Below are 17,031 nucleotides of genomic sequence, written 5' to 3' on the forward strand. Positions count from 1 at the left end.
CTGCGGCTTCCTCCCCTCTCTCAACCTTCAGAGAATCGAAGGGATTTAGGGTCTTGCTCTGGATTAGGCTTTGGCTGCAAAGACTGCTGTGGCTGGTTTGATCTTCTCTCCAGATCAAACTTTCTCCCTTTCAGCAATAAGACCATTTTGCTTTCTTATTATTAATGTATTCCCTGGGCTAATACTTTTAACTTCCTTCTAAATTTTCCCTTTGAATTCACAACTTTACTGTTTGGGACGAGAGACCTACCTTTTGGCCTATCTCTACTTCCAACATGCCTTCCTGGCTAAGCTAAATCACTTCTAGCTTCTGATTTAAAATGAGAGATGTGTGATTCTTCCTTTCACTTGAACGATCAGAGGCCGTAGGACTATTAATTGGCCTAATTTCAATATTGTTGTCTCAGGGAATAGGGAAACCTAAGGAGGGGAGGGGGGGAACAGTTGGTCAGTAGAGCAACTGGAACACACACGTTTATCCAGTAAGTTCACTTTCTTATATGGGTGCACCTCACCATGTCCCAGAACAATGACAACTGTAACGTCAAAAATCAATGATCACACATTTAACAAGTATAATAATAAAAAGGTTGAATATATTGTGAGAATTATCAAAATGTGACACAGATACATGAAGAGAGCAAATGCTGTTGGAAAAAATGGTGCGAACGTGCTCAGTGCAGGGCTGCTGCAAACACTCCTTTGTAAAAATCACAACATCTGTGAAATGCAAGAAAATGAGGTATGCCTGTAATCTCATTCATATTTCTCATACAATGCATCCTGGGATTTTTGTTTATTTGTTTAAAAAATAGTGGACTGCTTATAAAGTGAGATTTGGGGTTTATTTTAGCTATCACTAAGTATGTCACTCAGTCAACAATAGTTATTAACCTCCTATTGTGTATCAGGCACTTTTCTAGTCTCTGAGGATAGTTTGGGGGAGTAGATGGGGAATCTGTGTTTTCAGTTAATGATAAGTATACTCATTATATGAATCTGTCGATACACACACACATACACACACATGAAGTACAATGAACTTACACACAATTTTGAAACAACCTGGAGTATTCTGCATGGTAACAAGACCCTAGGGTTCTACTTCAACTCTGTCAAAACTGATGTCATATCAGACAAGTAAAGTAACATTAGTTTCCGTATCTATAGAACAAGAGATTTGAACTGTTTCCTTTCAAGTCTAAGACCAAATTTGGAAAGATGTCTAAAGTCCTCTGCATAGAACTATGCTAAATTCTAGGTATAAAGTGGTGATCTAAACAGTCTTGGTCCCCACAAACAAAATAACAAGCAAACAAAAAACCAATCTTAGTCCCTGACCTCATAGAATTTAGTAGGTGAAGGAGGTAAGGAAAAACTTATTCGATTTTAGAGGAAAATAATTCAGTTTTTATAGGCTAAGTTAGAGATGTCTGAGATCCATCCCAGTAGAACTGCCATGAGGATAACTTAGGGAGATATCATCAGATAAATATTATTTAAATTCATGAGGAAATACAGTGAGAAGAAGAAATTACGGGTCTAAATTTTTTAGGAAAGTTCTAAGACTTAAAGATTGGGCAAGGAAGAGTTCCTAATAAAGCAGACTAAGAAGAGATGGGAAAGATAGAATGAAAACCAGAATATAGCATACCAAAAAGAGGGAATAGCCAGCTGTATCAAATATAAACTAAGTGAAAGAAGGACCCATTGAATTTGGGAAAACTAAAGTCATTGATTCACTTGGCAAATGCAGATTTAGTGGGCTGCTTGAAGCAGGATTGGAATGTGCTGAGAAGTAATGGTGGGTAAACAAGTTGAGTCTATGAGCGCACAATATCGTAGCAGTGGTAGTTGGAAGGAAAGAGGTTTGGCAGATTTTGTTGCTATTGTTTGTCTGCTTTTTAGTGTGATTGTTTTGTTTTTGTTGTAAGATGTGTGATATCAGGACTGAAGGGGGGTTGAATAGGAGAGAAGATGAATAGGAGAGAAGGAGAGAATTGATGGATGAGCGCTCTAAGGCGTTGAGCAATGCCATCCAAAGGAGAATGGGAGGATTGGTGTCTGACACTTTAAAGAGGCTAAAAGCAGTGGAAGGTGATAGGTTTAGGATGGATAAAGGAAAGAGGCCTCATGGTAGAAAGTTTAAGGGTCAGATTATGGGACGGGCTCATATCCAACTTCTTCCATTTACTAGCTTGCTCAAATCGTGCTATTTCTGGACTTCCAATTTCTTCATCTCTAAAACAGAGAAAAAGTATTCCCTATGTTATAGATTTGTTTTTGCGACTTTTAAGCGAGGTAACATTTTTATTTTTATTTTTGAGGTAACATTTTTAAGAGCACTTAAAAAATATCTGGCCTAGGGATCCCTGGGTGGCTCAGTGGTTTGGCACCTGCCTTCAGCCCAGGGCGTGATCCTGGAGTCCTGGGATCAAGTCCCACATCCGGCTCCCTGCAGGGAGCCCACTTCTCCCTCTGCCTGTGTCTCTGCTTCTATCTCTCATGAATAAATAAATAAAATCTTTAAAAAAAATATCTGGCTTATAGCAAGTGCTGTGTAGGTGGCAGGTAGCACTGTGTCTTTGTGGGATGATAAAGAAGGTGCTATTTGATGACTTCTGTATTCTCCATGAAATGGGACAAATATAAAAAACATTATTAACCTCTCTAAACTCAAAGTCATGCAAACAACCAAGAAAACTTTTTTCCTGTTTACTAAAGATTTAAAAAATGTAATATCCACTATTGGCAATGGAGAGTGAATCAGGCCTATCCCTCCGTGTCTGGTGAAAGCAGAACGTATACATCCCCTCCAGGAGGCAATTTGGTCATAGGAATCACAAGATTTTATTATGCCCTAACACAGAGGTCCTCAGAGGAGGCCTGTGTGCCTAAAGAGAGGGTGGGAAGTCCTGCCCCCAGAAAGCTAGTTAGTTACCTCCGTTCCCTGATTGGTGAAAGGCCCAAGTCATCCCCCCTCCTGGTTCCTGTTAATTCCTAGGTTTATGCTCTGTGGTGTAATTGGCCTCGGGCTCCTGTGTTTGTATGCTGTCTTTGTTTCTCTTTCCAACAATTCAGCTTCTTCACCAGTCTCCAAAAGAAATCCACTAAGAGGGAGGGCTCACATCCTTAGAGCACGGAGTCTTACATCTTCTTTCTCTCTTACTCCCCACCCCTCATTACCTCAGGGGGCTCAGAGTGCTTCTCTGCTCTGTAGAGCATTTCAGCTCTTCCAAATTTCCAATTCCACAGTTGCATGGTTGCAAATCCTTCAGCCCATCCACCGGAGTGTTCTAAGACCTACTATTACTGGAAGGCTCATCAATGGCAAAATCTTAATACTACCTCAGAGATTCCACTTCCAGAACTAAATAAATAATCAAATATTTATTTCAATATCACAGTTGCCAAGACACTGTAAACAATTTAAATACTCAATACAAGGGTTAATAAATCATCATATGTGTCATATGATGGAAAGTTAAGAAACTATTAAAATGCTATTTTGAAAAGCATTTAGTATGGGGAAATCCTTGCAATATGTTTTTTTAAAACACACTAAAGGTACAAAGAATAAAACAACCAAAAACAAGTAGCCTCTAATCCCCCTTCCTGTAACACTTTAATAAAGAGCAATGCATGTATAAGGTTATAAAATTTCAGCAATGCAGAAAGTTACAAAATGGAGAGTGAAAAGCTTCATTTCCCTCCTTCCTCTCCCCTATCCTCTCCAAATGAACAATTGCTTATACACTTCCTAATTTTAAAAAAGCATAAATCTGCATAAATTCACATCTATATTTTAATTTTACACAAAAGAGTATAAAATTTACATTGTTTTATAACTTTCTATACTTATAATACACTTTAGAGCTCTTTCAATAATCAGCATATATATGTATATATATATACACATTTTAAAATATGACATAGATAATATCCCACATTGTTCTATCATATTGATACATTCTAATTTATTTGACAAGTACCCTATTTTTGGAAACTCTGGGTGCCATATTTTCTTCCATAAGATCGTGCCAATTTACACTCCAATTTATAGAGTTTTCCCACATTTTTATTGCATCCATACCGAGTATCATTAAAATTTACAATATATATTTAAAAGGGAGGGGGGAGCCCAATATAAAAATGTAAATAAAGTCATTCAACTTTCAGTTAAAGAGCAACTACTACGTGAATTTAAAAATCATGACATGATACTACCCTGTATAGAACAGAGATTAGTGAGATAAGGTTCTCAGTCTCTATCTTCGATCTAATAATATGGAGGGGAAGAGAAGATGCAAACAAATGAGAGTAATACAAAGAAGAAAGAACAGGAAAAAAAAAAAAAAAGGAGAGACAAATGCCCTACTAAAACTAAAGTGAAGAGCGGAGCATGGAGGAAGAAATGATTTCTTTCCACTGGGCTTAGGAAAGTCCTCCCCACAAGTGCCATTTTAGTTGGGATTCAAAAAACATAACAGCGACAATGGGTTGATGCTTAGCATGTACCAGGCGCCATGGTGACTTAGTTTAAGTGCATTTTCTAATTTAATCTCCCTAAAAATCGGAGGTAGCCAAGACGTGCATAGGCCTCGAATAGATAAGAAAAGGGAATCTAAGCAAGATTAATTGCTTAAAGCCCCACAGAAGCTGCCATATACCTTCCACGTACAGCTCGTTTAATTCGCATCATGTTCCTCGGAGGTGAGCACGGTTATTACCCCCTTGTGCAGGTGATACAAATAAGGCACAGAGGGCTTCTTTGTTCAAGGTCACAGGCCACACAGCAGGGACACCCGGGGAGGGATGTGGCTCCCCGTGGCACTCGATGGCTGGGGGAGGGCGTCGGAGGAGGGCTGGCTCCCTACAGGCCGGTGTCGGGATGCTTCTGCTAACGTCGCCATCTTGCTCGGGCCGGGCGCAGGCTTGAGGAAGGACCACGCATTTCCAGGAGGTGTCCTCCATCCGTCCATCGTGCCCGGGTCACGGGGTTGGGAGGTGGGTATGCAGAGGGTTGCAAACGAAAGAGCCTCCCACCTTCCAGCACCTTCCAACCGGGGCCAAGAGACAAGCCCTACTGCACAAGGTCGGGCTATCCTTACGCTCGTTGTGCAGCGTTGGACACACCGGGCTGTTCCCTCTCTGCTCGACTTCCAGCTCTGGGCCGACCGCTGCGCCTCTGGACACCAAGATGGGCTCACCCGTGTCAAGCAGACACCCGTGTCAAGCAGTGACCTGTGTCAAGCAGTGACCTCAGCAGCCAGGGGCCTCACAGCAAGGCTGGATGCAGCTGACGGGCACCCAGAACCGATGGATGAGCAGCAGGACCTGAGGGGGGCTGCAGGGGCCCAAGGCGGTGACACCCCCACACCGGGGGCATCTTGGCCACCACGGTCGGACCGTCCTAACTCTGGCCGGGCCCCCGCCCCCCACGGATCCCTGAGCCCCGCGGAGCCCCGCCCGGGAGCCCTCCACCGCGACTTCCGGGCAGGAATCTCTCCCCGCCGCCGTTGCACCTTGTCAGGGGCCCAACTGGGCATCGCGCATGGCTGGGGGTGACGTCTGTGAGGCCAAGGTGAGTGCGTCGCAAAATGCCGTCCGGGTTGGACTCCTGAATGTGCTTTACGTTAACCCTGGTTTACGACTGCATAAAAGCGCCCCCCTCCCCCCTGGGCAGAGGCAGGGCACATGCGCAGTGTGAGGGCCCACTGGCCTCCCCCCCGCCCAGCCGGGGGTTGCCAGGAGTCGCCATCTGCCCTGCACCTGCCGCGGACAGCCCGCCCGCCCAGGTGTGTCCAGCGCCCCCCAGGTGTCCGTCTGTCTGCTTCAGCTGCACTGGCGCATAAATTCCCGTGGAGTGTCTCAACGGCGCGCGCGGAGACAGGAGCCCGGACCTCTCCCCGGTTCTTACAGCTGCAGCAGCTGGTGTCTCGGGAGGTCGCGGGGTCAGCTTCACACCTGCTCCTCTCGGCAGAGCGGATGGCCGCCTGCCTCCGGCCGGGGCCTCTGAGGCGCTGCGCCCGGCTCAGCCCGGCTCCCGTTTTCTGCGACGGTGGCATCACCCGAGGACCCTTATGAAAATACCGACACCTGCCCCCCACCGCGGAGCGCGGATTCAGTTAGGATGGGGGGTGCGTTTCAGACCCCGGATGGTCAAAACGCTTACCGTGATTCTAATGTGCAGCAGATTCGGGAACTACCCTCTTTGGTGATTCCCACCCCCCGTTACTCTCCGGAAGCACTTCGGAAGGACTTTTAAAGAAAAAAAATACATAAATATATGACTTCTGGGTCCTACCTGAGGCCTCCGCCAGTGGAACTCCGTAACCTTTACTTGGTCTTGAGGCTGCAGGTGAGCGGAAGCTGAGACGGATGCCAGGCCGCAGCTCGCAGTGGCCCTTTGTACCTGGGTCGGTCCTGTCTTTATTCGAGTGTTTTGAATGGCACGTAGTGGGACCGGCCCCTATATCCGGAGAATGGTCTAGAGCGTCTGTTCTGATCCATGTTTTGCGCTCAGCTCTTCTCTACTAGATCCCAAAGACATCTGGCTGTCATCCCACGTACACTGCATTTCCAACAACGGCTAAAATTGAACTCATCAATTTGTTTACTTTGTGTTGCATTTCTCTTCTCTGCCCCACCCAGGTGAGCATCACCCCTGTCTACACTGGCCTCCAAGTCCCAAGTCCAGCTTTGGACTTTCTTCTCCTAAGCCCACAGCTAATAGTAACCAAATCTGCTGCGCTAAATTCTGTCCTGCGGGTTCTTTCCATTTTGCAGATTAGAATCCGGTTCAGATCCATATTATCTCCCACCTTCCACGCCGAGTACTGCTAATAACCTAACTGATCTCTGCAGCTGATGTCCTGACTGCTAATCTCAGTTCCCTTCTAATTCTTCAGGGCTACTTGAATGAACTTTAGAAAATGCAAATCTTTTTTTTTTTTTTTTTTCACCAGCTGCTTAAAATCTCTTAATGGCTCTACCTAACCGTTTGCATAAAATCCAAGCGTTTTAGCATACAAAGCCCTTCCTGAGTTTTGCCTCCAGCCTCGGTCCTTCTTCGGGACAAAGTTTCCCTTTCGTGTGAGTCACCTGGGGCCCCTCTCCAGACCTGAACCACATTCCATGCAGGAAGAGCCTTAGAGATCTAATATTTAACAAGCCTTAGGTGATTCTGCTGATCTCGCAAGATTGAGAAACACAGCCCTCAGACACACCCATTCCGCTCCTCGGTTTAGAGAGCCCATTTGGGTGAGCCTTCTTGCGCAGGCTGCACTGTGTCCTAGGCCTGAGCTTTTCCACCTGGCTCGCTTCTACTTATCCCTCAACATTCCTGTTGGGGTGGAGTCTCCTGACACCTCAGGTGCCCCGCTTCTGTGCTCTTCTATTATTTCTAGAACACCTTGTGCCCCTCCCTATTCCACTACTTGCCACCTTGTTATTTTCTCATCTAGCTTCCCCACTAGAATTTGAATTCTTTGATGGTAAATACTGTGTCTTGGTTTTGTTTTTTTATCTTTTTATCCCCAGATTCCAGCACATTGTTCTGCATAATGTTTGTTGAATGCATTACTAGAAAATGAAAACAGAGGAGTCCATTATTAAGTAAACAGGGCTGTCAAAAGCCTAACAGACTTAGCAACACAGACAACTATCAGAATTTGAATTTAAGGCTGCAGGTCCTGTACTAACAATTTAAAACACAAGTAGATCTACACAGAGAGAATCATAGTGTGAGTACAGTGTCAGTCAAAATTTTTAATTGCACGTAGTAGACACTGATACAGGCTGATTGGAATAGAACAGGAATTTATTGAAAGGTTATTGGGAAGCCTGCAGAATTTCTAGGAAGACAAAAATGCCAGGCTTTGAAAACAGGCAGGAACAAAGGAAGGCTAAGCGGCTAGAATCACAGCCACGGCTGAACAATGGAGGCTGCCTGTCTCCCACCTGTCTCTACCAGCACAGGGCGCGATGCTGCCCGTGGCACGGCTTCTAGTAACTGTTGCTGTGGCTGCTGCCTCTAAAATAAATTCTCCACTTACCCTCCTCTTTGCCTCCCTCACTCCAGATTCAAATCTCAGAAGGATTCTAGGGACTGGACAAGTTTAGGTCCAGGCGTGTAGGAGAGATGGGTGCGGCAAACGCATGCCTCTGGACTTCATAGCACCCACGGGCATGTGCAGCAAGGGTTCAGACCTTGCAGGATTTTTCACATAAAGGCAGGAGTTCAGATACTGGGTAGACAATTGAAAAAAAAAAAAAAAAGAAACCAAACCTTGTTTCTAATTTTACACAGTATTATAAAATGGTAAAATTAATTAAAATCCTAGGGTTCTGTTAAATTAATTTCTGAGTAAAATAACAACAGGCACTACATGCTGTGTGTGACACCAGACTCACATCTTCAGGCAGCAGAAACCACAGCACAGATTCCTTCCAGGACTCCTGAAGAACGAATAGGAACCCAGAGGAAAAAGCGAGGTTCCACATACTGGGGAGAGAGAGGACAGGGGTGGGCTCCAGGGTGTGTGTCAAGAGTTCTGAAGAGTAACTGGAGATGGAATTGAAGCCAAAGAGCGTGAAAAGAAGCACAGGTTGAGGATGATTGCCCCGGACATGGGGGAGTATCCAAGGTTCTTTTGTTCATTTAGAATGTTATGTCTCATTTTCATTTACAGGAAAATTTTCTTTTGTAAAAAGAGTGTATCATCTAAAAAAGGTAAATGATATTGAAAAATGCAAACATGAAAGTTTAAACAATCACTTCCAATCCTGCCCCTGAGAGAGAGCCGTTAACACTAGGGCTACATCATTCTAATCATTTTTCTACGCATGCTTACAGCTAGAAGCACCTGGGCTGCGCATTACACTGCTGCAGGGGTCCCCGTTCGTGTAGGATGCATATGACAAAGGTAGACAACTGGATGGATGGATGGATGGACGATGGACAGACGGACTTCTGTTATGTTAATGAAAGTAACAGGTTTAATTCTAATTAGTAAAGAAAACATTAAGAAATTGATGACTTCAAATATGCTTCATCACAAAATACGTAATTTCCTCTTTCAAAAAATCTAACATTAAAAAAGCAATGGAAATTGTTATTTTTTTTTTGTTTCCACTAAGTGTTTGGTTTTAGATGCTGTCAGCAGACTCACTGCTATGAGAGATGAGAACGTCAGCACTCTTACACTTCTTGTAACCTGCTCCTCTCAATTTTGCCATGTCTGTGAGTTGTTTTACGTTTATACTGCCAAAACTTCCTCTAGTTATACTTGGTTGTTATTTTCCAGTATTCTCTATGGAAATGGATTAATTGCTCCACACATGCTCTTTTGCCATCCACTTATCCATGCCTCAGTTTTTTATTTTGATTCGGTTTTTTATACAGTTCAATCTTAGTTGTCAAATAAATATATTTTTCTTTACAAGAAAAGCTAAGCGTGTTATATTCCCTGAGGTCTTTCTTATTTCAATATGTTTGTTTTTACTAACATGACACCATGCCTGGAAAAATGTTCTTTGGTCCTGCTTTCTTTTACTTCAGAACTCTTTATGTTTCTCCATGGTCTCTGGCATGGAATACTGCTGTGGATAGAAGTGTGATGCCAACCTTTTTATCCCTCCCCCCTTTGTAGGCTACTTGTTATTTTGGCCTAGATACTAGACTATTCATTTTTATACTTTTAAATTCAACAAGTAAACCAGAAGTTTCCTGGAGCTGAGAATTCCTTATCTAATTATTCTCATTACAATTTGAGGTACAGGTATTGCTCTCATGACTTTTGCAGTCGTGAGAAACAGTCTTCCAGCAACTTTGAAAAGTTAGGGATGTGAGTGTGTCAAGAAGATTGCCAGATGCTACCTCTGATTCTGATTTTGTGTCTAGCTCCATCCCCTTTGGGTTTTGTTCCTTCTTATATTCAAGCAAGTCCTGTAGCTCTTCTACAGGACTTCGGGTAGCTTGAAGTGATTCTCTGCACTCAACAGTTGCTGGAAAGACAGTGAAGTGAGGAAATAACAGGAACAGAAAGTATCGTCACTATGGAAGGGAGTGTGTGTGAGGAGGTGGAGGGCTGTAGTGAGTTCTGCACATAGCAAGTGTGGTAGATCAGATGTATTTTCTGGAAAATGGGTTCTATGAGATTCTTTCTACTTGGCCAGTGGATAGAAGGGTCTGAACAGAGTTTTCTTTATAGAATGAGTAGATGGAGTGGATGGGAGTCCATGAAGGCAAAATACTTCTTCATAGACCTCCCATGCAGAAGTAATGTGTGTTGCTTTGGTGAGGGAATTCCCTTCCACCAAGATGATGGTGAACCTTAGGATAGAAAAGGGGAGCAGCCAGTGATAAAATACCTGGTGATATTATCCCCAGAGATGCTTGTGGCTCAAGGGGCTTGAAATAGTCCAGACCCTTAGAACTACTTTCCTATGTGCATGTGACATAGGAGTTTGTGTACTAAACACACGTACACCAAAGTTGAAGTCACCAGAAATTCCAAAGGATCATTTCAAACGCCGTGGTGGCTGCACATGGCAGAAGCACAGCTTTCGTGGGTGTGCATCTCGTGCCAACACATGTATCCAGCTGATTAGGTGAAGAGGTCTCTCCCCTGTCCCTGAACCCTACAGCTAGAGGCTCTGGATCTCCAGCAAATGCTGTGCATATAGGCGTTGGTTGACTTTCCTTGGGTTGTCTTCCTTCACTCTGACTGAGGCTGAAAGATCGCAAAGGGTTTGCATCAGGATGTTTCTTGTGATCGGCTGGCCTTGTGCTTGTGTCTGTGGTTGTCAGAGCTCCTGCCCCTCGTTAGCAATACAGAGTGCCAAACAGAGCTCCCCTCCTCAGAAGCGAGGTTGCCTGACCTACTCACAGCCTTTAAGCGAGGTGTGGGCCTATCTCGGGGTACTGAGCCCCTTTAATTGAGTGGACTGCCGGAGTGCCTTGAATTGTCAGTAGTTCTTTAACCCTCACCGGGGACTTAACCTTGGCTGGCATGAGCTTCCCTGATGGAGAGAAACAGGTCAACTGCGTTGGAATCCTTTTTATGCCCAAATAGTATCCACAAAGATATTAGAAAGTGAATTTAGATCAGAGATGTCAAGCCATAAGCCTATAGTGTGAAATCGGCCCACAGCCACATCTTCTTTGGCCAAGTGTTTGCCTATACATAAAGACTGTGTAAGGGGTGCCTGGGGGCTCAGTTGGTTAAGCATCTCCCTTGGGTCAGATCACGATCCTGGAGTCCTGGGATCTAGTCCTGCATTGGGCTCCTGCCTAGCAAGGAGTCTGCTTCTCCCTCTGCCCTCCCTTCCTCATGTTCTCTCTCTCAAATAAATAAAATCTTTTCAAAATAGACTGCATAATTTTTAAAAATTAGTTACCTATTTTTTTAAAAATTTGGAAATGCCCTGTAAATGTTCATATTTCCATCTTTTCTAATAAAATGAGAGCTATGATAATCACACCAAGTCTACACTTCCAATGGCAGCCCCAGATCCGGAGCTGCTAAGGAGCACAGAGAAGCAGGTGTCCTCCTGACATAGGGCTGTGCTCTCCAGGTATCAGGGTCCCCACCAGTTATTACCCTCTGACACAGTGGCCTGGTGTCAGTTCCCATTTATTGTTTCACTGGAACTTTTGTTTTTCTTGCAGTAGAGTCAAGAGGAAAATGACGTATTTCCTAGGTTTTACCTCCACCATAAGTGAAGACACGCAAGATAAACTGAGAGGACAATGGATTTCTTTTTCTCAGCCTGCTTCATTCATTGACATGACCTGATGGGAACCTCTGAGCATCTGAATTTACAACTGTTGCTTTAGAACCGCAAGGTGGACCAGGTGGGCCAAGATCAGGATATCTGTAAACATGACGGTTAGTTATGGAAAAGCACGGTTCCTTCCCGGTGACCAGTACTTACCCTGGTCACGTAGATTTATTGCTTAGGAGTAGGGATGAGACTCCTTGTGGGGAGATAAGTCAATGGTAATGAGGGACTACTGGATGTCTTTAACTGTTTACAGTCACATACAGCTTTCTGATTTTCCTCCCTGAGTTTTATTATTATCAAATTATGATGTGATTTATTGCAAGTTCCCTGCTTACTCTCCATGCCTGAACTACTATACCAATTAGCAGTTTGTGTGTGAGCCTCACCAATGACTCTAGGCTAAGCATCCTTATGGGCCGTGGTTCAAACTCATCTGAGTTCTTTTTTTTTTTTTTTTCATCTGAGTTGTATACCAGCCAGCCACTCTGCAACTATGCAGCCATGTGGAATATTATCCTTGTATAAATATGAGTTGTCACCTCACTTTCCTTGGTCCAGCTTTCAAGTTTCTTATGGTTTTGAAAATCATTTTTAAATTTATCTTGGAATGACTAATACATTCCCTTGGTTCAAATTCAAAAAGTAAAAAGGGTATGTAGTGAAACATCTTCCTCCCACACCTGTCCCTCAATTATCCAGTGCTCTTCATTGAAGGCAAATAATATTGCCAGTTTCTAATATATTACTTCAAAAATTATTTATGCAAATATTTCCCAAAGCATGATCTGTGGACTCCTGGGGGTTCCCAAGATGCATATAGGGGGTCTGTGAGAGCAAAACCATTTCATAATGACATCCTTTGCCATGTTCACTGTTGGCATTTTCCCTGGTGGTGCAAAAGCAGTGGCAGGTAAAACCACTGGCACTTGGCGTGAACCGAGGCAGTGCAAGCAACTGTACTGGAAGTCCGTGTTGTCTTCCCTGTCATATCCTCACAGATAAGAACATGCAAATCTCACTTAAGAATGTCTTTGATGAGCAAGAAAAGCTAATAATTTTTAAATCTTGAGTCTGTCAGATGCAAAAGGGAAGTACATATAAAGCACTTTTGCTGCATATCAAAGTACCAGTTTATCCCAAGGAAATGCACTTGCCGGTTGTCTGAGTTGCAAACGCAACTAGCTGCATTTTTCACAGAACACTATTTTTACTTGAAAGAATGACAGACAAACTATGGTTATTCATACAAGTGTTTGGCGAACATTCCCTTAAAAATGAACAAAATGTGCCCGTTACTTCAGGAAAAACAAATGATGGTATGAGCTGCAAATCACAAAATTTTAGCTTTTAAATAGGAATTAGAATTTTGGAAAACTTGTACCCACCACTGTGAGCTCAATAGCTTTTCAATGTCTAAAAACTGTTTTGATGAAATTGGTGGTGAAACAGCAAATGCAATTTTTTGATATTGTAGAAGGAGAGGTATCAACATTTAAAAGATCCGTATAACTCAGTGGACTGATAGTTCCCAAATGATTGAAGCATGATCTTAAAAAAAATATGCATGGGCCAAAGAACCCTCCAAAGTGGAAGGCAGACTGGTGGAATTTAACATAACAGGATACGAATAGCTCTTCAGTAGAGGTTCAGATACTCTATTGCAATTAACCTTTAAGAAACTACTAGCTGTTGAGTTTTGGTGTAATATCAAAGAAGAATAGCTACAATTATCTGGAAATGTTTAAAATACTTGTCTGTTTTCCAAGCTCTTATCTGTGTGAAACTAGAGTTTTCTTCTTCTTCTTCAATCAGAATAATGTATCATAATGGAATGAATGCAGAAGCAGTTACGGGAATCCAGATGTCTTCTATTAAGTCAGACATTCAAGCAATTTGCAAAGAATGCCACTCTTCGTTTCTGTTTTGGAAAACCTAGTGATTTTTCATGAAAGTATGTTATTTATGTTAACATGCAATGGATTTATTGCTGTGCCCTCACGTGACAGAAGTGGGGGTGAGGGAGCTCTCCAAAGTCGCTTTCCTGAGGACACTAGTCCCATTAATGAGGGCTCTGCCTCCAGGATCTGATCCCACTCAAAGGCCCCACATCCTAATAGCATCTTATTGGAGGCTACGTTTTAACATATAAGCTTTAGGGGGACACAAACATTCAGTCTATAATAGCATATATACATACATATATGTTTTAAGACTTTATTTATTTGAGAGAGAGTGAGAGGCAGTGCATGCACAGAGGAGGGGCAGAGGGAGCCGGAGAAGCAGGGAGCCAGATCTGAGGCTTGATCCCAGGACCCCGGGATCATGACCTGAGCAGAAGGCAGATGCTTAACCCACTGAGCCCCCCCGCCCCCGTCGCCCCTATAGTAGCAAATATATATTAAACAAATAACTATCTGCACATACATACACATAGACCTATTCTTTACATATTCTCCCTTTCTTAAACAAAGTGTCGGGATCCCTGGGTGGCGCAGCGGTTTAGCGCCTGCCTTTGGCCCAGGGCGCGATCCTGGAGACCCGGGATCGAATCCCACATCGGGCTCCCGGTGCATGGAGCCTGCTTCTCCCTCTCCCTCTGCCTTTGTCTCTGGTGCTCTGTCTCTCTCTCTGTCTCTCAGTCTCTCATGAATAAATAAATAAATAAAATCTTAAAAAAAAAACAAAAAAACAAAGTGTCTACACTCATGGATGCTGTGCCTTGCTTTCTTTACAACATGCCTTCAGCATTATTCTGTATCACCTTCGTTACTCTTTTTATGGCTACATATTATCTCCTTGTAAGAATTAACCATAATTTTGGGGGGGGGGACACCAGGGCTCAGTGGTTGAGCATTTACCTTCTGCTCATGGCGTGGCCCTGGGGGTCCTGAGATCGAGTCCCACATCGGGTTCCCTGCAGGGAGCCTGCTTCTACCTCTGCCTGTGTCTCTGCCTCTCTCTATCTCTCACGAATGAATAAATAAAATCTTAAAAAATAACAGAATTAACCATAATTTTTAAAACTAGTCTCATATCAATACATTTTTATTTAAGTTATTTTGTTCTTCTGCAGTAAGTAAGCCTCTACCTATGTGATATCACACATGTAAGGGCATGTCTAGAGGACAGAAATAGAAATGCTGGTCAAAGATTGAAGTGCATTTGTAATCCCAATATATGTTGCAAAACTTATAAACTCATGTTTGTTTTTTTTTAACAAAACGAGTAATTTATTATAGCTTTATAGAAATAGATTACAGTGTTATGATCAGGTAAATATAACAGAATTGAAAGGTATGCACACACACACATATGCAATTTACATGTTTGGGAGCAAAAATGGATTTCAAAAAATAAAAATTAAGAATGGTGTAATGTCTATTATCTAAAATATACTGTCACTTGTCCATTAATCTCCTATATCATGGAAATAATTTGGGAGAAGTCACATGTTTTTGGCATTTGTTCAGTAGATAGTTGACACAATTTGGCAACTTTTGCCGGCAGCCTGGAGGCAGCTGGCACTAACAGCACCAGTGAATGCGAAGTCCCACCATTTGTAAATTCCAAGTTCACAGTGGCTGGCGATGGAGGTGGTGCTTTGTCATTACAGGGGCACGATTTCAGAGCCAGGTGGAGATGGATTCCAGGCAAAAACTGATGATGATAAGCAGGGTGAGTTCTTGAGTTCTTGTTTGGACACTGCAGGTAAGTGCTTGTAGCTCATACGTACATGCTGGTAAGTGATATAAGAAGCATCTTGGTGTGGGGACGTAGGACTTTTTTTTAAATCTTAACATTTTAAAATAGTTTAAAGAAATGAATGTTCTTAGTTCCTTCCCTTTTGTCCCCAAATAACTATCACAATTTTTATTTTGGTACTTATAGATCCTTTGCTCATTACAGGGTGTCCCATATCTCCCATTCTGTCTTTACATGTCAACTTAAATGCCATCTCCTCCAGAAAAGCCTCACAAATTTCTCTTGAACTCAACAAAATTATTTTCCTTCATACTCCTGTAGCACTTTGTACTTTCTCTACCATAGCACATATTATGATGTATCATATTGTCTATTTATTGACAATATCCACACTACAACTTATAGCCTAGGAGAGTGCTGATATGCATCTTATTCAGTGCTTTGTTCCTAAAACCTAGTATAGTGTCTGGCATATAGTAGGTACTCAATAAGTATTTGTTGAATTAATGAATACATAGAAGGATGAATTCAGCTGCAATACAGGCTCTGGAAATTTTAATTTAAAAGCCCCAAGTCTCTTTCAACAGTGCTACTTTCACATCATTCATTTTACTGCTTCATATAAAATTTCTAGCAAAATAGATACACATAATATCTCTAATGTGGATATTCTATAGTTTGATGTAATGTAGAAAGCTATTTTCTCCTCTGTTTTCTCTTCTCTCCCTAGTGATATTAGTGCTATTTGCCTGATTGGCCATCAGTGACATCTTGGGCCAAGGAGAAAAATGAATTCTCCATGAAGCACTAGGATAAATCACTTAAGAAAAGTAACAGTTAATAAGTTGGTATAATATGCACGTACTGAGCCAGTGAAAACATTCTTTAGATAGTACTGTTAAGTACAAGATTATTTTTTCTATATTGACCAAAATTGATTCATTGTCCTTGGTTTCTCAACTCCCCTAGGTCAACCAAAGAAAACAGAACCTCAAGATATGGGGTTACTTGTTGCTATCTTTCAGTTCCAATAAAGCCTCCGATGTGTCAAATTACAATGATCAAGGATCAAGTGAGGGATACTCATGAAAGGAGGGAGCTTCAGGAAGATGCTTCCTGCCACCTCCTCACTTTTCTGAAAGGCCAAATCCTATTCATTTCTTTTGAGATTTCTCTTGTGTTTCCTTCCTTTCTTTCTTCCTTTCTTTTTTTTCTTTTTTCTTTTTTTTAAGAGAGAGAGAGCATGTGTGAGTTGGGGGGTGATACAGAGGGAAAGGGAGAGAGGATCTTAAGTGGGCTCCATACCCAGCATGGGGCCCAATGTGGGGCCTGATCTCATAGGCCTGAGATGATGACCTAGGCCGAAATCAAGAGTTGAATGCTGGATGTCTAACTGACTGAGCCACCCAGGTGCCCCTTGTATTTTCATTCTACTCAGAATTCATTATTCCCTCTTCTGTGTGCTTCTTTATGGTTTTTTCATATATGTTCATAATTTTGTATTCGATCTTGTGTCTTTTGATAGAAAATGCATTCCTT

This window comes from Canis lupus, chromosome 1, assembly GCF_011100685.1.
Source record: "Canis lupus familiaris isolate Mischka breed German Shepherd chromosome 1, alternate assembly UU_Cfam_GSD_1.0, whole genome shotgun sequence".
In the NCBI taxonomy this organism is placed as follows: Eukaryota; Metazoa; Chordata; class Mammalia; order Carnivora; family Canidae; genus Canis; species Canis lupus.